This window comes from Paroedura picta, chromosome 6 (assembly GCF_049243985.1).
Source record: "Paroedura picta isolate Pp20150507F chromosome 6, Ppicta_v3.0, whole genome shotgun sequence".
NCBI lineage: Eukaryota > Metazoa > Chordata > Lepidosauria > Squamata > Gekkonidae > Paroedura > Paroedura picta.
In genome coordinates, this window is record NC_135374.1 from 13,397,657 (window position 1) to 13,418,845 (window position 21,189).

Consider the following 21,189-nt stretch of genomic DNA (forward strand, 5'->3'; position numbering starts at 1 on the left):
TGGACAGAATCTGCATTTGAATCCAGCAGCCTTGAGCAGACAAAGAACTTAGTAGTACACAGTCATGGGGTGGAGGGGGTGTTCCCAGGTCGACTGTTGATCCATTTTTCGTGGTCCTGCTGGCCAATTTTCCATGCTGTTCTCTGACCACCAGCATATCTCTCAAGAACTGACAAAAACACATCCATCTTTGGTGCCAGGGTTGCACAGACATGGCACTTTGCAAAGGTGTAAAAGTCCCTTGCTGTTATTGTTGGTGCCTTCACCCCCATTTTCTGGAGAAGGAGAAGCAAGCCAAGTCACCAGTAGAACTGCCAATGCTATGCGATCAATACTTAAGTCTCCCTAGGACTGTTCCAGTTTAGAATGAATGGGGGGGGGGGTTCTAGTATGCTTGAATGCTCACCAAAACAAACCATCATTGGAAATCTAACATTCCAGAAGAAATGCTTTAATCAGGCTTTATAGAAATAGACAGTGTTATGTTCCTTACCATGCAATCCTAACAAATGCTTTCCTGGGCCCATTAAGAACATTAATTAGTAATATCCTGTTGTCCATTTTTTGTTTTCTACTGATGACGTACTAGGGGGGCTGCAGCTAGGTGGGAAATCATCTGCCTGATGTGTGATGATGATGTTATCTGTTCAGTCATGTCCAAATCACAGCGATTCTATAGGAAAGTCTTCGCCATGCACACCTGTCTCTCACCGCTTGTTTTATTTGGTTCATGATCATCCCCATATCGGCTTTGATCATGTCGAGTCAACGGATCCTTTGGCGTTTCCTTCTGCTGCTGACCATGCCGAGCATTCATGATTTTTCTAGCAGGTTTGGTTGTCCATGGTATTCGCAGCATTCATCTCCAACACCAAAATTCGAAGGCATCTATTCTCCTCCTGTCTTCCTTCTTCAAGGTCCAGCTTTCACATCCATAGGTTGTTATGGGGAAGACCACACGCTTGGCGTGTAAGAGGTCCCAAATTCAATCGTAGGCATCTCCAGTTAGAAGGACCAGGCGGTAGGTAATGTGAAGGACCTGCATCTGAGACCCTGGAGAGCTGCTGCCTGTCTGAGTAGACAATTGTTGGACTGATGGGCGGATTCAGCACAAGGCAGCTTCATGTGTTCATTTTGCTGCATTGTATCTACACTATATCTTGACTAATGAGCTATACTTATTTATGTAGCTCCTTGGACATTACTAGTTAATGCAGGTTTTCTCAACCAGGGTTTCATGAAAACCCAAAGTTTCTTGGTGGCCCTGGGAGGGTTTCCAGAATGGGTAGGAATTAATTTTTTAAATAAATAAATGAAACATTTATTGGATGATATGACCATATATGGTCATGCTGACCTGCCCCCCCCCCCCAATGGCCAGTGATGAGCCTGGAGGAGATGGGAAGGGGTGGGTGCCCAGGTGGGCGTGTTCACAGTTATCTTTCCCAGCAACATTCTGCACAATCGCACCACTTCTGGGGTTTCTCGAAGCCTGTGTGGCAATATCAATGGTAAAGTTGAGAAAGGCAGAGTTAATGGCTCCCCATATTGATTTGTATTGATGTACACTGTGCAGCCAGCTTTGAATCTCAATGTGAAAGGCAAAGGAGAAGTATAGTAAATAAATAATCAGTCAGAACCCGAATAGGCCTGCTTAGAGTTGCAATGATACGGTTCCTTAATCTCAGGAGATGAGGCAGAAAATAAGTACAATTATAAATAAGTAAACTCTGTCTCCATGGTCAAAAGACACGTTACTTGCCGAGTGAGAAGAAAAGGCTACAGGTTAGTTTAGTTCATTTTTTTTCATTTCTCATGAATGTCATCCAGCTACCTGCCGAGGGACAGCCTTTAGGAAAAGAAGAATAGCCATGGGACACTTTGCTTGCACGTGTGTGTGGAAACCCGTCCGCGCTGCTGCATGGGAGGACGAGAGTAGATATTTGCTGTAGGGGAAGTTGAGAATGTTTGGAGAGTGCTCCGAAGGGTTGTTTGCCTCAGGTCACGGAGATGGTGAAAATGATGAGTCAGGGTTACTGGTCTCTGCGCTAACACACAGCTAGACAGAGTGTATAATTAGCACAGTGCTGGAGCAGAAGGCCAAAGAGCTAGATGGAACTATTTTTGTATATTGTTCAAAGCCATTTCAGCATCTCTTGGAACTAGGCTGTATGCAAATCATCGTTTCCGTCAGATTCCAACCAGTGAAGGGACCCAGTGATTTAGCATGGTGCTCCTCTGTGGGAAGATGGTAGGGAATGAGCATCACTTATCTTAAAATGGTTTAGGCATTAAGAGAAACTAACGTACTATTCTAGGCAGGATTGCACCCTTTGAAGCCCAGTGGGGTCACTGGCCTTAGAGAAGTGTAACTTGGTTTACAAAGAAGGCCTGGAAAGATCAGATACTCATCCCTTACACCTCCATGCCCACCCACATCATGGTTTTTTTTCCCAACTGTAATTTCCCTGGGGCAGGAACCTGCCCTTGTGCCATGTACACTGATGGTAAGGTGAATGGTTATTGTGACCTAACAGCCTGTCTAGGATCAAATGGGATGAACATACAAATCTCTTATGCTGAATAAAAGTGTTATATCTCTCAAGGTCTGTATTTACTCTGTCTGGGCTCAAGGTAAAGAACTGATATTTTAGGATCAGCATGATTTTACCTCCCCACACCTCCGTTTCCACCTCCATTTCCTGTTCCAACAACATCTAGGAAAACCATGACCTGGAAAAATCTACCTGAGGTTTTTATTTCAAGATGATGATGGTGATGATGATTCAGTCATGTCTGACTCTGTCACCATGTTTTTCCACCACTTATTTTAGTTGGAAAATATTCCGGCTAGTGTCCATTTCGATCAAATCTGATTTATTTAATTTATTTATTCATTATTTATTTGATTTATAGACCGCTGCTCCCAGCAAGCTGGCTCACGGCAGTTAACAATAAAAACATCATGACAGTTTCAAACACCCCATAAAATGATAATAAAATCTCTGAAAATTACCATTATCATTAAGATGGCAATAATAATAAGATATAAGACCCTTTTCCCAACAACTCATAGCCGCGGTCTCTGGTATGGTTAGCAATGCTCGGGTTGTAGATTGGGTAAGTTGTTATCATCTGGGTCTGGTCTAACACCAAGCCCAGGAAGCCAGGGGGAGGGAAAACCCAATCGAATACCCCGGGGGCTGCAACCCAGCCTCAACCAAACACCTGGTGGAAGAGCTCCATTTTGCAGGCCCTTGAAAGCTCCATCAGGGTCTGCAGCTCTTCTGGGAGCTCATTCCACCAGGTAGGGGCCAGGACTGAAAAAGCCCTGGCTCTGGTCGAGGCCAGGCATGCTTCCCGGCACGCCGGGACCATCAGCAGATTTGTACTCACAGAGTAGAGGGCCCCGGCTATTTCAATACTTGCCCATAGCTCAGGTCTGACCATGGCAGAAATGCATAGGCCCTAGTTGTCTTAGGCATGGGCGTTTATTATACGCTTTGCTATGTATTCTAGGTGAGCAGAAATTCAGTGGGTGTCCACCAAAGGCCTCTCAATTGACAGCCCGCCCGGCGCTGCTTGTGAACAATGCAAAGAACAGAGTCATGATCAGGATAGTAAGCACATTCTCTTGCTCCAAATCCTATAACTCACACGTATCAAAGGGAAGTAGGGCTGGGGGTGGATTTCGGCCTAGAATTGGCTGAATTAGCCCGGACTGGAATGTGTTTAGCTGGCTCTTCTGTGTGGCTACGCAAAGCCCGCTAGCCGTGCACTTCTGTTTCACTCTCTGTTTCATTTTGTGGAGCCAGGCAATGCTTTCTCTCGTGCTGAAAAGAAAGATGAAAACAGACCGGGGTAGCATAGTTTGGCGTGACAATGCAGGAGAAAACCAGTTTCTAGCTGTCCACAGAATGAATGCCAGAAAGCCCCTTTCCTCCTTTGAAATGGCACACATCATATATTTTCCTTATAACCCATTCTGGCCCTAACCTTTGACATAGACAAATGCACTGCCGTTCCAGACCTCTGTTTCCGATGGCAGAGTAAGCACACAGCAACAGTGCACAACCTGGTTAAGGAGTTCATAAAGGTTGGTTTAACATACTTGATTGGAAGGAGGAGAGAGACAGATGGGTTCCTCCCTACATCTCTAGCTGAGAGAGAAGGTAAGACTGTGTGTGGCACTTCTGAGGAGGAGAGGGAAATTGCCCGAAGAGCAGCAATCTGGAGACAGCCAAGGAATGACACCGGACACCGTCCTGCCTAATTGCATTCCTGCTGCCCCCTGCAGTGTCGTCTTCTCTTCTTCTTGGTACACCAGACATCGCTTTTTCCATCTGTTTCTTCTGCAGCAGCAGTCCACAATGTGGTGTCCACAGGAACCATGGCGCTGGCCAATACCTCTCCAAATGCCTGACAAGCAATTTTAGAAAGTCAGAGGGGCCAGGTGGAGCTTTTGTCCAGCCACACCTGATTGGTCACTGGGGATTTGATAGGCTGTGCCTATTTTTGTTTTCAGTTGCTTTGGTAGAAGTTTCCACCACAGTGTTCTGTGGGATCAATGGAGTATGCAACCAGCTTTCTAAACAATGTTAAACAGAGCTTCTTCCTGAAATACGAGCGCTAGAGCTTGGCAGTGGGAAGAGGAAGGGGAGGAGTTGTCCAGTCTGTAAGGGCATGGGCTTGAATGTGTGTGTTGTGTGGGAGGTTGTGGTGGCATGGTGACAAATGAGGCCAAGGGTGTGGAGATACGGGTGTCAAGAACCTGTGGTGTGGAATGTTCGTTGAGTGTGGGAGAAGAGTGACCTTTGGGAATTGTGGCATAGTGGTTACAGATGAGCTTTCCAGAGCCATATCTTCAGATATGTGAAGGGGAAATCAGACTGGAGACTCTTCTTAGGTTTCAGACCAACATGTCTAGCCACCTGGATTTATCTTTAAGGGGTTGTTGTTTATCAAGGGATAAATGGGGGAGGGGGACCTGTTCCAAAGGTCTGAGCTTGTTATAGGGATGCCTGTCTCCAGGTGAAACCTGGGGATCCCCTGAGTATTACAGTTCCTCTCCAGGCTACAAAGATCGGTTCCTCTGGGGAAAGAATGGCTAGTTTGGAGGGTGAACTCTATGGCCTTGTACCCCACTGGAGCCCCTGTCCTCCCAAGCTCACCTGCCAAATCTCCAAGGGTTCCTCAACCTGAATCTGGCAACCCTACGCCCTCCTCATCCCCTGGCAGGAGGGCTCCGACAACCCTGCATAAATGCGAGGAACTGAACAGAAGGAGCATGTTTGGTGCACAGAGAGAGAACCAATTGTTAGCCTATTCATGCTAACCGCCAGTCACGTAATCCGCTTTTCATATAATATTTGGATTGGGGGGGTGGGAGGGCGGTGCGGAAGAAATCTTTGCCCCAGGGGCCTGTAGCGGCTCCAGGCAGCCTTGCTGGGCTGTTCAATCCGCACGTCCCATCTTCTGGAGCCAGTAAACCTCTTTGTCAGTTCAGTGCAAACTGAATCCCACCTCCCCCCCCCCCCACTGGAAGATATCTTGGGTTCCTTTCAAGTAAGACAGGCGGTTATATGATATTAGACAAACAAGACAGCCCCGAGTCCTGGAGACAGAGTGGTGTTGAAGTTGGCCAGGGGACGTGGGCGTGGCCTCGTCAGGCTGCTCTTACGAACGAATGTGCTTGAGGATGTCAAATTCTTCTTAGAAACTAGAAGCTAGGGTTGCCGGCTCTGAAGTGTGAAATCCCCAGTTGGTTTTCTCCAGGGGAGCTGATCTCTGTAGGCTGGAGATTCCTTGCAATTCAGGGAGAACTCCAGACACCTCATGGAGGCTGGTAACACAAGTTTTGCCCTGACTCATGAAAGAAAGTAAAGTAGGCACCAGGCAAGTCCCATGGGGGGTGGGGGAGGCATTCCGGAGAAGGAGCACCACCAGCCATCTCACCTCTGAAAGCAGAGGCACAGAGACCCGCAGGTTTTGAGAATCAGATCTCTATAATTCAGCCGTTTCCGACTGAGGAGGAACACCTGAAAAAAAAACTTCTCAGGCTTAGAGGAGTCCTGGGAGTGAGGTCAACTGGCCACGCCCTCCAGAAGGGACATCACCACTCACGTTAACAGGCAGACTCGGAGAGTACTGAGGGGGAGAGAGACAGGTTTAAGGCGTGAATAGGTATGCAGGCTCTGCCCTCTTCCAGGTGCAGAAACCATGAGAGAACTCGCCTGTATTTGGGAGGGAGGAGGGGGAGCAATGGGAGTGGCCAGTCCCCTAGCTTGTAGCCGAGTCCATTAAGGCAGGGGGGGAAAGGCTGCGGACCCCTCTGGAGCTCCTGTGGACCCTCCGGGGGTCCGTGGTCCCCTGGTTGGGAATCCCTGTCATAATGGTTTCAATGTCACTGGTGTCTAATGTACCTAGATCAGTAGCCATGTTCATCTGTCTGTCAAAGCATAAAAGAGCAGGAGTCCAGTAGCACCTTAAAGGTTAATCAGGTTTGTGGTAGGGCAGGAGCTTTCATGAGGCACTACTCTGAAGTGTTGTGAGTCACTGTATCTGAGGAGGCGAGAGGTGACTCAATAAAGCTCCTGCCCTGCCTCAGTCTTTAAGGTGCTTTGGAACTCTTGCTCTTTGCTACTAGTAGACCTACCCCGGTTCCGCACACATTGGAGAATGCACATTCAGTATACTTTTGCAGCTGGATTTCTCCTGTGTGAAACAAGAAATTCTGCCACGAAAGTGAATCGAAAGTGCATTATCCAACACTGATCGAAAGTGCATTATCCAACGTTGATTGAAAGTGCATTATCCAACATGAATCGTAAGTGCATTATCCAACATGAATTATCCCTGCTCTGTCATGAAGTTTGCTGGGTGACATTGGACCAGCCGGACGAATCTGGAGGCGCCTTTAAGGCCAACAAAGTCTAATTCTGAGTAGAAGCTTTCATGTGCATGCATCTTCATCAGATACATCAGACACATCTTGCCCAGTCTAGCCTACCCTACAGGTCTTGTGTGTCGGTAAAATGGACAATATATGCTTTCCAGAGTTCCTTGGAGAAAGGGTAGTATAAAGGTTTAGTAAACAAAAGACAGACCTTTTGAATCCTGTGAACATCACCGTTATTTAACTAAAAGGTACGGTACATGCTGTGATTGTTTCACGTGTGTCTCAATTAGGCTTGCTTCATTGTTTCTGTGCACAATTCAAAGTGCTGGTTCTTAGTTTTAAGGTCGTAAAGAGCTTGGGGCAACAGTCCTCAAAGGAAGGACTACTTCCTCTCATATTGTCCCACCCACCAGTCTTGCTCTCCCAAGTCCTACTGTCTGTGCTCCTACTCACAGAAGTGAGTAGGGAGGCAACTAGAGACAGGATTTTTTTTCAGCGGTGGCCCTTCACCTGTGGCAGGCCCTCCACCTTGAGGTTTGTCTATTGCAGGGGTAGAAAAACTATGGTTCTTCAATGTATCTATCTATTTATTTATCTATTTATTTATCTATTTATTTATCAGTTTGTATACCACTGTTCTTCCAATGGTCTTGCGGCGGTTCACAGGAATAAAACATTAAAATACAATAAACCCCCATAAAATCCTCCCTTAGAGCAAAGGTGGCAAGAGGTCATATAAACCTTCTAATTACTCCTGATCCCATCCCTCCTCGTCCAGCTGGAGGCCAAGTCTTCTTCCATCGGGAGTGACGCGCCATATCTGGCTGAATCTTGGGGCTCCACAGATGGAATACCAGGACTCCACCCTGGCCTCAACCATATGCCTGGCGGAAGACCTCCATCTTGCAGGCCCTACGGAAAACTGGGCCCTCAGCTCTTCCAGGAGCTCATTCCAGCAGGTTGGGGCCAGGACCTAAGGGCCCTGGCCCGGGTCGAGGCCAGGTGTATATCCCGAGGGCCCGTTTTCGGCTGTTTTAGTGTTGATAATTTTAATGTTGTTTTTATTTTGATTATTTTACTGGGTTCCCACCCCCCACCTCCTCCACTTACTTTGTGAGTCAACTAAAACTGGATGCATCTGAGCTGTTTTAGTATAAGGTCGTCACTTAGTGGGGGTGGGGAAAGGTTCCTGTTGGCAGCAGAGGATAGGACCTGCAGTAATGAATTTAAATTACGTGTAATTCAGCCATGGAATTGGTTGCCTAAGGAGGTGGGGAGCTCCCCCTCACTGGCAGTCTTCAAGCAGCGGCCGGACAGATACTTATCATGGGTGGTTAACGCTGATCCTGCATTGAGGAGGGGGTTGGATTAGATGGTCTGTATAGCCCCTTCGGACTCTAGGATTCTAAGGCAGCTTCATGTGTTCACGTGATGATAGGATAAACAGATGCTCTACCACTGACTCACAACCCCATCCTCAAACATTTTCCAGACTCTCTTGGGTGGGTTGCTAGAATGTTGGGACAATTTTGGTGAAAATTGGTGAAAATTATGGATTATTCCCATAAGGAATATGGAAAAAGCTTGATCTGAGAACTGGAGATGTCATGTACCTTACACGAGGACATAACCCTTAAAGTATATTGACACGCACATGCAGCTGTTGTTGTTGTTATGTGCGAAGTCGTGTCCGACCCATCGCGACCCCATGGACAATGATCCTCCAGGCCTTCCTGTCCTCTACCATTCCCCGGAGTCCATTTAAGTTTGCACCTACTGCTTCAGTGACTCCATCCATCCACCTCATTCTCTGTCGTCCCCTTCTTCTTTTGCCCTCGATCTCTCCCAGCATTAGGCTCTTCTCCAGGGAGTCCTTCCTTCTCATGAGGTGGCCAAAATATTTGAGTTTCATCTTCAGGATCTGGCCTTCTAAAGAGCAGCCAGGGCTGATCTCCTCTAGGACTGACTGGTTTGTTCGCCTTGCAGTCCAAGGGACTCGCAAGAGTCTTCTCCAGCACCAGAGTTCAAAAGCCTCAATTCTTTGACGCTCGGCCTTCCTTATGGTCCAACTTTCGCAGCCATACATTGCAACTGGGAAGACCATAGCTTTGACTAAACGCACTTTTGTTGGCAGGGTGATGTCTCTGCTTTTTAGGATGCTGTCTAGATTTGCCATAGCTTTCCTCCCCAGGAGCAAGCGTCTTTTAATTTCTTTGCTGCAGTCCCCATCTGCAGTGATCTTGGAGCCCAGGAAAATAAAATCTGTCACTATCTCCATTTCTTCCCCTTCTATTTGCCAGGACTTGAGAGGGCCGGCTGCCATGATCTTTGTTTTCTTGATGTTGAGTTTCAAGCCAACTTTGGCACTCTCCTCCTTCACCCGCATCAACAGGCTCTTTAGTTCCTCTTCACTTTCTGCCATTAGAGTGGTATCATCTGCATATCTGAGGTTGTTGATATTTCTCCCTGCAATCTTGATCCCAATTTGTGACTCCATGCAGCTACACATGCAGCTACACAGGCGTATATGTTTCCATCTCCTTATATTCATCAGAGGGTGACCCTGTCCTTTCATTTTGCACTCGTGGCAACTTCTCAGTCTTCTCCAAGGGCAGGCCATGAGGTTCAAAGAGTTTGAGCCATGAGGTTCAAAGACTCTGAGCCATGAGGTTCAAAGACTTTGAGCCATGAGGTTCAAAGACTTTGAGCCATGAGGTTCAAAGACTGATCAGCATGGCGAACAAGGTGAGTTGATGGGTGGATAGATGAGTATGGCAAATTCTCTCTGATCCAGTAGCTGTCTGGTCTACTGGTCCAGGTGGGGGTCATCCACTTTCCAGACACACCTGCCCCCCTCAATCTCCTCCAATTCACATGAATCTGGAAGAACATCATGACATGCTAACATCACCCAGAAGTAATGCCAGCATGGTGAGCATGGTGACACTCTGGTTTGGGGCAAAACTCTATGGTTTGAAGTAAAATCTACCAGAGGGTTTTGCCCCAAAGCCAGAGCATCACCTCTCTAATGTCTCTGTCATACTGAGGTCACTTCTGGGCGAAGTCAGCACATCATGGCATTTCTTCCCACTTTCAGAGTGCTCCCACCCTTCCCCTGCCAGCAGTGTCAAAGGACCTGGGAACCCTAGATACAAAAGAGACAGAGCTTGAATCCCCTTTTGAGGCAGGAATAGTGCAACAATACAGGTATTTGTACATACAACTCTTCAATGGGGCATGGAAGGAAACCCATCAGAAGCTGTGGGATGCAGAAAGCTGGCAAGATGAAGGCAACTCAGATAATGTTCCCAGGCCTCCCCCAGAGACTTCTCTAGAGATTGCCTTGACGCTTTAGCTGGACTTGCCAAGAAGACAACCGCAGCCTGGTAAGCCTGGTAAATTTCACTTCCCCATGCCTCTTATTAGAAATGAAGATCTTTGTAGGGCAGGAAATGAAAGATGGGCTCGCTGGAGCATATATCAGCAATTCCTCTTTTTGATGGGTTGCACAGAAGCACAGCTGTCCCTCAGAACCAAGACCTCATCCTCTACAGCAAGACCTTTCCCCCAACGCGTATCCTATAAATAACGTATCTCATTGTTGTGTTCCATTATGCATTGAGCAAGGATCACACCGTAGAAGAAATACTCAATGCAGCTTAAGTAGGTTTTGCAGGACTCTGAGAAAGCTGAGAAACTAAACTACATATTCTACTATGTGGCAAAGGTTGCTACTGTTGGTTCTGGTTGGTATTTAGATGGAAGGCCACCAACGAGGCCCAGGGTTGACCCTGATTGATGCTTGGATGGAAGGCCATGGGGTAGTCAAACTGCGGCCCTCCAGATGTCCATGGACTACAATTCCCAGGAGCCCCTGCCAGCAAATGCTGGCAGGGGCTTCTGGGAATTGTAGTCCATGGACATCTGGAGGGCTGTAGTTTGACTACCCCTGCCATAGAGTGAGTTGCAGAAGTCTAGCCTGGAGGTGACCGACGTGTGGATCACTGTGGTTAGGTGTTCCGCGGCCAAGTACGGCGCTAGTAGTTTGGCTTGGTGAAGGTGGTAGAAGGCCAGCCGTGTTACTCTTGTGACCTGGGCATCCATGGAAAGGGAAGCATTCAGGATCACACCCAGGTTCCCGGCAAAGTGAGCCACTGATAGTTGTCCTCTATCTTGGTTGGGCAGACACACTTCCTCGCTTGGACCCTTCCTGCCCAGCCACAGGACCCCCATCTTTGAAGGACTGAGCTTCAGACGACATCCAAGACAAAGCTCAGTAGAAAAGAGAAGAACATTTCATATGTGATTTTGATCAGAAAGGGCCAAATATGAAAATCCTGTCATGTACCTCCCTTGTAAGACCATAGCTTCTTTCATACCCTTTCCAGCCTATCTTAAAGACAGAGATTGGTTTTGTTATTAGAATGTTACCTTGCACACTAACAATTTCTGTATAGCGTGGACATGGAAAAACAAAGCCCTTAACCCAGGCTCATCAGAGCTGGGAATCTTAACAAGGTCAGCCATGCTTAGGAACAATGCGGTTGCTACACAGAAGAAGGTGAAGGCAAAACCACCTGCCCTTATCTACAGTACCCTATCATTGTCCTGTTGGGGGAAACAATGTGGACCCCATGGGACTCCAGCCTTTTTGAGTCCGGGTGCATGTTTGGAATTCTGACGCAGGGTGATGAGCAAAACTACAAAATGGATAATGCAGAAGACAAACCCAACCAGAAAGATATCAGGGAGTGAAGTTAGGCATAAACCTCTTCGTAACTCATCACATTTCAGGCAAACGTGCTACTAAATAGGATACCTCTTAAAACAGAGGTATTGTTTTCAAACATTTCCTTGCATGCGTGCAGCTTGCCACCTGTGATGACATCAACTGCAGAAATGTTTTGTTTGTCCACACAGTCAACTGGAACTCCAGGGGCCAATCAGAATCTCTGCAGGGCAAAAGCCCCAAATGGCCCCACCCACTTTCTAAAACCACTTGGTGGGTACCATGAAAGGTGTTGGTTGCTCTGCTGTGGTCATACACACCATGTTGGGGACCCCAGTGCACCCCCATCAGTACATGTGGAGTCCCTCATTGGGGCACATAACACCACTGGGCCTATTTCAGGATTGGGAAACTGTGTTCGGAAAGGCCTAAGCCCTCTGCCCACATGCACCATGGCACCAATCCAACTGGAGCCACCATGCACCTGATCTTGAGTTCCCAGCAGGAAAATCAGAATGCAAGTCTGATTAAAAGCCTTTTCTGTGGACCTGGAAACAACTGGAGAACTTTACCATTCATAGCCAGGCTTTGTAAGTCTCCAGTGCTCTCTGCTCAGGGCACAAACCCAGCTAAGTGCTACCTCTGGAACCTCTCGCCGTTTATCGAGGTGGAATATGCATAACCGTCCTCGTATGCAAGTGCTGTTCTCGTAAGGTCTTTCCCCATGTGAAGTTTCCCCATATGAACTCGGCTGGCTCCCAGTTGAATTCCGTATTAAGCTTAAGGTTTTGTTAATCACCTTTAAGGCCATACATGGTCTAGGCCCAGTATATCTAAGAGACCGTCACTCTGCCTATACCCCCAAAAGAGCCTTACGTTCCACTGCCTCCAAGTGGCTGCGGATCTCTAGCCCCAAACAAGCATGTCGGACCTCAACAAGGGCCAGAGCCTTCTCGGTCCTGGACCCCACATGGTGGAACGAGCTCCCTGAAGAAATCAGGGCCCTGTCCGAACACTCAAAATTTTGCAGGGCCTGCAAGTTCCTCCACCAGGAGTTTGCTTGAGGCTGACTAGCTCAAAAACACCCATTGCCCCCCCCCAGACACCCCCTCCCATGACCGAAGAATCTGACCAGCCCAATGCTGTGTCAATGTTCCTGTTCCTTTAAAATATCATTCTGGTTGACATGTTATGATTGCTATATTTGTTATATATTGTTCTATATTTGTTATATTTGTTGCAATTTTCTACGTAATCGTGTTATATGTTACCTGATGTTGTATGTCAACGACCCAGAGCCGTATGGTAGAGCGGTATAAAAATCAAAATAAAACAAAAAGTTTTGTCATCTCTTTGGGGTTGTAATATTGTCGATTGGGTTTTTAATGGGGTTTTATTGTTGGATTATTGTTGATGCCTGCCACGAGAACAGTGGGTTATAAATCCAATAAACAAATAAACAACCATCTAAAATGCATACATACTTACATACATATATAACTGTATATTTGGCGGGGAGGGTCTAACTACCTGCCTAGAAGCTCACAATCTGAAATAGGAAAGGGAGGGGAGGTTTTTCCAAGAAGGAAGCATATACTGGAGTAGATCACCTGGATTTTTGTGCTGTGGGTGATGATGGTAAAGATGACGGTTGGGTGCACTTTAAATGCACTGTCTGTATGATTGCACCACTGGTCCTTTCGCAATGCAAAGCCAGTTCCCAGTTCCAGCTGGTGGCACGTAATATTAAAACTAATGAAGCTTGTAGATTGTTATCCCTGTTCGACAGGTACCATAATTAAAGGCGACAAGAGCTTGCTGACGGCAAAGTAGGTCAGTGGCACAGTGGACAACTACATCCGGGACTGTAGTCTTCTAGAAGATTGATTCATCTTCTGGGGCTAGCATCCAGTTGTGTTTGTTTGAAGGGGCCTCCTGAGCCAAGCCCTGGACTCTAGGTTCACGAGATCAGCAGGGATAGTGGGTTAAGGATGGTGGAATTGTAATGGGTGACATGGGCTGATTCTGCACTTACTTTGTCTTTTCTGTTGTGGAGCCTGCAGGACTCAGATCAATTTGAACTCGGGTCTTCCTCCATCCCCCCCAATTGAAACAGAAAGTGTTCTGCACTTCATTGGGGCAGCTCAAAGCCAAGCATTGGGGAAAGGAGCCAAGCACAGCAGAAGTCTCTTTCTTTACTTGAATGGGGGGAGGGGGGGAGATACTGGAGAAAACAGAGAAGGGGGAATAAATCCGAGAGAGAAATCCCTGCTGAGGGAACTTAGGGCTTCTGGAGCGCAGTCACTCTAAGGGAAGCCTTGCAACCGGGAACCAGGAAGTCTTTGAACTGACGTTCTGGTCAATCAGAGAAGACTGCACAGAGAAGGAAATGAATTCACAAAAAGCAGAAATCTGCACACATACTGATGGCAATTTTTCAAGTATTGAGGCTTATATCCACTTCTGGATATCACGAGGGAAAGGTAGGGTCACTCCAGATCAATCATGCATGTTGCAGAGAGAAAATTTAAAGCGCCCAAAATCAAAATGGAAATAGAATTCAGTGTAGACTGGAGGGATTTATTTGAGCTGGGACTGGGTAAAAAGCCCCATGCAGACTACACCATGGTCTCTCTTGAAAAGAGTATGGATCCACTCCTTGGATCTACCAACTGTACTGCCTCTAAGAAATAGGCTCCATCATTGCAGGAGGGGTACTGCATTTGAATCCATAACAAGGAACCATGGGGTGCCTCAGCAGCTTATCATCCATAACAACCAACACCTGAAAGACAGGTTGCCTGTCACTGTTCCTCTTTCCCCGCAACATGTGGCCCCAGGGTGTTTCTAGGACATACTCTTAGTTCATGTAGGTCAACAAGGAGGTGGTGAGCCCCCTCTCACTGGCAGTCTTCAAGCAAAGGTTGGATACACACTTTTCTTGGATGCTTTAGGATGCTTAGGGCTGATCCTGCGTTGAGCAGGGGGTTGGACTAGATGGCCTGTATGGACCCTTCCAACTCTATGATTCTGTGATTCTATGATTCTAACAACAAGTCCTGAGAAGAGCCCACCACCTCCAGAGGAAGCCTGTTCCACTGACAAACCGCTGTAACACGGAAAAGAAGAAAACAGGAAAGTGAAACTCTTATTTTATTGGGCAGCAGAGAAGGAAAATACGTGAGGGCTGAAGTAGTTAGTTTCACGCTGGGATCTGGGAGACCTACGTGCAAATCCCTACTTTGTCATGGACGTTCACCTTCTCAGTCACTTTCTCTCAACCTAACCTGCCCCACAGAATTATGGCTTTAGAGGAGGGGAGAAGAATGTTGTAAGATGCTTTAGGTTCCCATTGCAGTATTTAAAATACATGTGCTAGTCTGAAGTTCAGGACTGCCACAGCATTGTTAGCTTTGATGGCAATTGGACCTTAGAAGCTAAACAGGGTCAGCCCTGGTTTTTATTTGGATGGGAGACTACCCAGGAATATCAGAGTCGCTGTGCAGAAGAAGACATGATGATGGTAGGGGGAGTATTTGAGTCTGTGCACAGAGCCATGGCTCATGATACACGGTCAACCAGAAGCAGAGAAGTCAAAGGGCATCAACAAGACAGTTCTGTGGTCATGCCCAACAATGCACGCTCTTTATGGCGAATGGAAACTCATGCAAGAGCCTCAGGGTGACTGTGGAAATGCAAGGAAGAAGAGTTGGTTCTTATATTCCACTTTTCTCCACCCGAAGGAGTCTCAAAAGCTTACATTCACCTTCCCTTTCCTCTCCCCACAACAGGCACCCTGTGAGGTGGGTGAGGCTGAGAGAGCCCTGACATTACTGCTTGGTCAGAACAGCTATATCAGTGCCGTGCCGAGCCCAAGTTCACCCAGCTGGTTGCATGTGGGGGAGCGCAGAATCGAACCTGGCATGCCAAATTAGAAGTCCGTACTCCTAACCACTACACCAAGCTGGTTCTCAAAGCCAAGATCGCTAGAAGTTCAATCAGCTCTTTATTAGGATCTCAGCATGGTGGTACAAGAGGCAAAGCTGAACTGAGACACCCCTAAAGAACCCCAACTTATATGCACACAATGGATCTTCCCACCAGTGAGTGCTATTGGTCAGTTTCGGCTTAAACTGACTGGATCCTGAAACTGAGATCTTCCAGCGCATTGGTCAGTTACATTGCCCACTTCCATCCTGCTTCTGTCCTCTGCAGAATCATTAGCAGAACCACACACACACGACAATCCGTTCACCCCTTTTATTGAAGGAGGTTGCTGGGGAAATCATAAATGACATAAGGTGATATTACCTATGACACCCCCCCCCCCAGGACATGAGAGGATGTGTTGGTTGAAGGCAGCACCATATATTGAGCCGGAAAGGGGAGGGGGGAAGGGTGCAGAGAGACATGCATCTTTCAAAATAGGGGAAATAACAGGTGGGGCCTGGGGATTCTCTGGAATAATTTCTCATCTCCAGGCAACAAAGATCAGTTCCCCTGGAGATAATGGCTGCTTTGGAGGGTAGACCATCGCATTACACTCCATTGAGGTCTCTCTTCACCCCAAATCCTGCCCACTCCTGGCTCCACCCACAAAGTCTTCAGGTATTTCCAAGCAAGCTTCCCCAGGGCAGCCCCGAATAAACCACATTGTAGTAATCAAGCTTTGAGGTTACAGGCATGTGGATCTCTGGATGAACTGGAGAACTGGATTTGATTCCCCACTCCTCCACAGGCAGCCAGCTGGAGAACCTTGGGCCAGTCACACTTCTCTTGGAACTGTTCTTACCGAACCGTTCTCTCAGAACTCTCTCCGCCCCACCTAGTTGTGGGGAAAGGAAGGGAAAGGTGTTGGCCAGGGGCTTTGGGACTCCTGCGTAAGGTGATCAGATTTTCCTACTTTTGGAGGGACATCTGGAGGTACCTGGCAAATAGTACTTATGTTGAAATTAAAAAATATATATATTACAATACTATTTTTGCGTTCTTTGTGTTCTATGCAACTTTTTGTTGCTCCATATAGACCAAATTTTTAATCACAAACACCCCCCGCCCCCCCCCCCCGGTCAATGGTGTCCTCCTTTACCAATGTTAAAATCTGGTCACCTTACTCCTGTGGGAAGCGGGGTATAAAACCCCAGCTCTTCTCTCCTCTTCTCTGCAGGAATAAAGGAAATAATCTGGCAACTGGCTTTCTGCACAAGCAGCTGCGATGCATTCTGAACCCACCACACGGCCAAGGCTTGTTCGGGGTCATGGGAAGGAGGCCAAAAAGGGACCACTGCTGTCCCCTGAACAACTGGAGCCCCAGGAGTCCTTTACAGACTCCAAATTCTCTTCCTCCACTGGCTGAACATGTCAAGCACCACAAAAAAGTTGAGTTCGGGGGCTGTTCTGCAGCAACTCTTTGCTCCTGAAGGCCGTGACTCACAGCCAGCCAGCATCTGCCTTCCTCTACATTGCTCTGCAGAAAGGGGACTTCCCAGGCGGTTTATCAGCCGGGCCAGCCTGATTACAACGGCGAAAACAATAAGCCGAAGACAGCTCGAGAGCTGAGCTTCCAGGGAGGGCGGATGGGCTTTTTCTTCTTCTTTTCTTTTTTCTTTTTTTTTTTTTTGCCTGGTAACAAGATGATGTCAGCGCTAAAGGAAAGGGGCCAATCAGCGGGGAGAATGAATCAGAGACGGCTGAGATTTGGCTCGAGCGGCCGCCGGGCGGAGGGAGAGCCGCTTGCAAGAGCGCAAAAGAGGAGGGGATCTTGGCACTTGTTGCGCGCTTGCTGCGCCGACGGGATGTTTGCGCCGAGGCAGGCCCAGCAGCTGCCTGGTTGGAAGCGTGGTAAACAAGCCCGGGGAGCAGGCGCTTTGAACCAGGGGTAGTTAAACTGCGGTCCTCCGGATGTCCATGGACTACAATTCCCATGAGCCCCTGCCAGCGAACGCTGGCTGTGGCTCATGGGAATTGTAGTCCATGGACATCCGGAGGGCCGCCGTTTGACTACCCCTAACAGTGCCTGCCTTGTGCGCCTCGTCGGCCTGTCAACATGCCGGGCATTCATTTGGGCGGCTCGCTCGGCACATGGGATGCGCCCTGGCGCGGAGCTGGATGTATTGGTGAGCTGGGAGCATGGCAGGGGCTGGAGAGAGGGCCACACAGGCGAGCCGAAGTCGCCCTGGCTGTAGCCTGGCTCCAACACGATTGCTGAGGCTTTACACGCACCACTGAGAGCCTAACCCATGTGGCTCAAGAAAACATCACAATGTGCTGCATTTCAGGAGAGATCTGTGGCTCAGGGCAGAACATCTGCTTGGCCTGCCGAAGAGCCTTATGGGAGGGTGGTATAGAAATATAATAAATAATAGGGTTCAATCCCCGGCTTCTCCGTCCAGTTGAAAGGAATGAGTAAGGGGTGATGGCAAAAACCTCTGCCTGGACCCTGGAGAGCTACGGGTAGGGAGAGGGGACAATACTGACCAATGCTGTGACTTGGTATAAAGCAGTTGCTATGGAAGAAGAGTAGGAATTCCCCGCTTCCCCCTAGTTTAAGGAGTCTTACAGTCGCCTTTCCCTTCTCCCCGAGGCACCTGGTGAAGCAGGTGGGGCTGAGAGAGCTCTGAGTGAACTGTGACCAGCCCAAGGTCACCCAGCAAGCGGCCTGTGGAGGAGGAGTGGAGTGTTATAGGGCAGGGGTAGTCAACCTGTGGTCCTCCAGATGGTCATGGACTACAATTCCCATGAGCCCCTGCCAGCAAACGCTGGTACGGGCTCATGGGAATTGTAGTCCATGGACATCTGGAGGACCACAGGTTGACTACCCCTGTTATAGGGTCGAGCCTAGCACCCACCAGTCCCATTGGGGTGACCAATGCACCTGATAAAGAGCAACATACCAGGGTGCCAAGCAATAGCAGCTGGCCCTTTAAGAGTCAGGCACACTCTGACAGCTGGCCCTCACAACCAGCTGTTGTGACAGCTGATCAGATTTGGGACATACCTGGAGATGGGGGTGAAGCCTGAGGAGGGCAGGGTATGGGGAGCAGGAGGGACATCAATGGGGGTTTAGTGCCATTTTTATGTATTCATTTCATTTTTATTTTTCTATTAGTATGCTATGCCGCCCTTCCCCAGGGGAGTTGGGGTGGCTCACAGCAGTTGTTAATAATAATGCATCAAATCAATAAAACCAAATAAATTGTAGAACTGATAACATTAAAATTAAGTCTTGCCAATTCAGACTGGCCGCCTCTTTCTCTTTAGAGAGGGGTGCATTCAAGGGCCTCCTATGAACATGAGTGTTTTTTTAAATCAGCGCCAGGCATTCCATGTTTTCAACCATCGCTGACCTTCCAAAGGGGTCATTTTCTCCAGGCAAACTGAATGCTGGCTGGAGATCAGTTGTAATTTCTGTCAATTGCCTGGAGATCTCCAGTCACCAACTGGATGTTGGCAACACTAATTGAGAGATGAGTCTGGTGAGAACAGCAGCTCTGGCTCCCATCTTTGAAAGGAGTGGAGCTAGGTCGAGGCTAAGGATGGGACTTGAACCTGAGCTAGGCCCTGGTGCATGATGGGATTCCTACCGCTTTGAGAGTCCGTGAGGCCTTGTGCATCGCTCCCTCCTTGGTTCTCTTTCGTGGTCACGCCAGAGGCCGACAGAACATTAGAGTGGCAGACGGACTGTGGGAGTTGGCTTTTCTGCTTATTTAAAATAGCCCTGCAGAATAATGCTTAGCGCAGTGATCAAGTTAAGCCTCCTGGATCAAAACTGTTAAGACAAAGTACAAGGTGACACAGCGGTATTCCTTTCACAGAGTGCTCTGCAGTCTGTAGTTCCCCCTCCACACACACCCTCCCAAAGAAAAGAGGATAGACATCCATTATGTCCTGTTGCTTTGTCACTTTTAGGACAAGAGATCTTCTTTCAAAGGAGGGCTGAGTCACCTAGATTCAGTCCCCACTGGGCATTGCCTTCTCTGAACATCACAGCTGTCTGCAGGGCCAGAGGAGAAGTCGGGTGATTGCTTTCTTTGTAGCAAGCAGGCCTGGAAAATTCCCAAGCAGCAGGTGGCCTGAATATTTAGAGATGGGATGGGATGGTAGCAACAGGGCAATCCACAGCAGTTACTCCCTCAAGATGTGCTGCGTTTAGAAGGGTCATTCAGGTGGGTAGACGTGGGTCTGAAGCCGCAGGACCAGGTTTGAGTCCAATGAAACTTTTAAGACCAACAATGTTGTATTCAAGATATGCAAGGGCACTTCTTCAGATAATTATAATTATCTGAGAGAAAAAGAGAAGAGCTGCTTTTTTTGTATCCCACTTTTTACCATCTGAGGGAGTCTCAAAGCAAGACTACAGTTGCCTTCCCTTCCTGTGAGGCAGGTGAGGCTGAGAGAGCTCTGAGAGAACTGTGATGGGCCCAAGGTCACCCAGCTGGCCACATGTGGAGTGAGGAATAAAAAGTGCCATTGGTCTCAAACTTGTTCATTTAGAAGAGAATTGCTCTGTTTAGGACTGACCAGTGAAATATTTTCCCTGCGTGGTGTAGTGGTTAAGAGTAGCAGCTTATAATTTGGCAAGCTGGGTTTGATTCCCCACACCTCCACAAGCAGCCAGCTGGGTGACCTTGGGCTCCTCACAGCCCTGATAGTGCTGTTCTGACCGAGCAGGAATATCAGGGCTCTCTCAGCCTTACCTACCTTACAGGGTGTCTGTTGTGAGGAGAGGAAGGAAAGGTAATTGTCAGCCGCTTTGAGACTCATCTGGGTCTGAAAAGCAGACTATAAAAACCAGCTTTTTCTTCTGAACCAGTTTTTAATATTTAAGGGGATGTGGGGGTGGGGTGTCCTGTGTCCTGTTCATCTTGTTGCACAATGTGCTGAAAACTGATCTAGCCATAAAATCTTATAAGCCACCAGTTGCAGGAAAGCCCATCTCAGGGGACTGGAAAACTGATCTAGCCATAAAACATAACTAATCAGTTGCAGGAAACTCCTCTCGAGAGAAATTTTGTCAAGCATAGAAGTTGGCACGTTCTTGTATTTACGCATGCATTTTTTAAAATGCCAGTAAAGGTTTTCTGAATCTGAATCACACACATTTTTACCAATTTGTTTGTTACCCATGTATCCCTCACTTCCTAAAGCAGGGGTAGTCAAACTGCGGCCCTCCAGATGTCCATGGACTACAATTCCCAGGAGCCCCTGCCAGCGAATGCTGGCAGGGGCTCCTGGGAATTGTAGTCCATGGACATCTGGAGGGCCGCAGTTTGACTACCCCTGTCCTAAAGGCTCAAGAGCGTATACATTGTTCCAGTCTCTGCTGTAGTGTTCATAACAACCCTGTGAGGTAGGCTAGGCTGAAAGAGAGTGATTCGATGCCTAGCCAGCCACAAATTGTGTCAGCCTTTGATGTTCTACTGGACTCTTGCTCGTTTCTACCTCCGTATGAAGAAGAGAACAGTTGCAGAAAGCAAGTCATATTTTTAGCATTCATTTCTTTCCATCCGTAAAAAGTGTGCCAGATCATGATGTACTATTCAGCGGGGTGGATTGGCTCGTA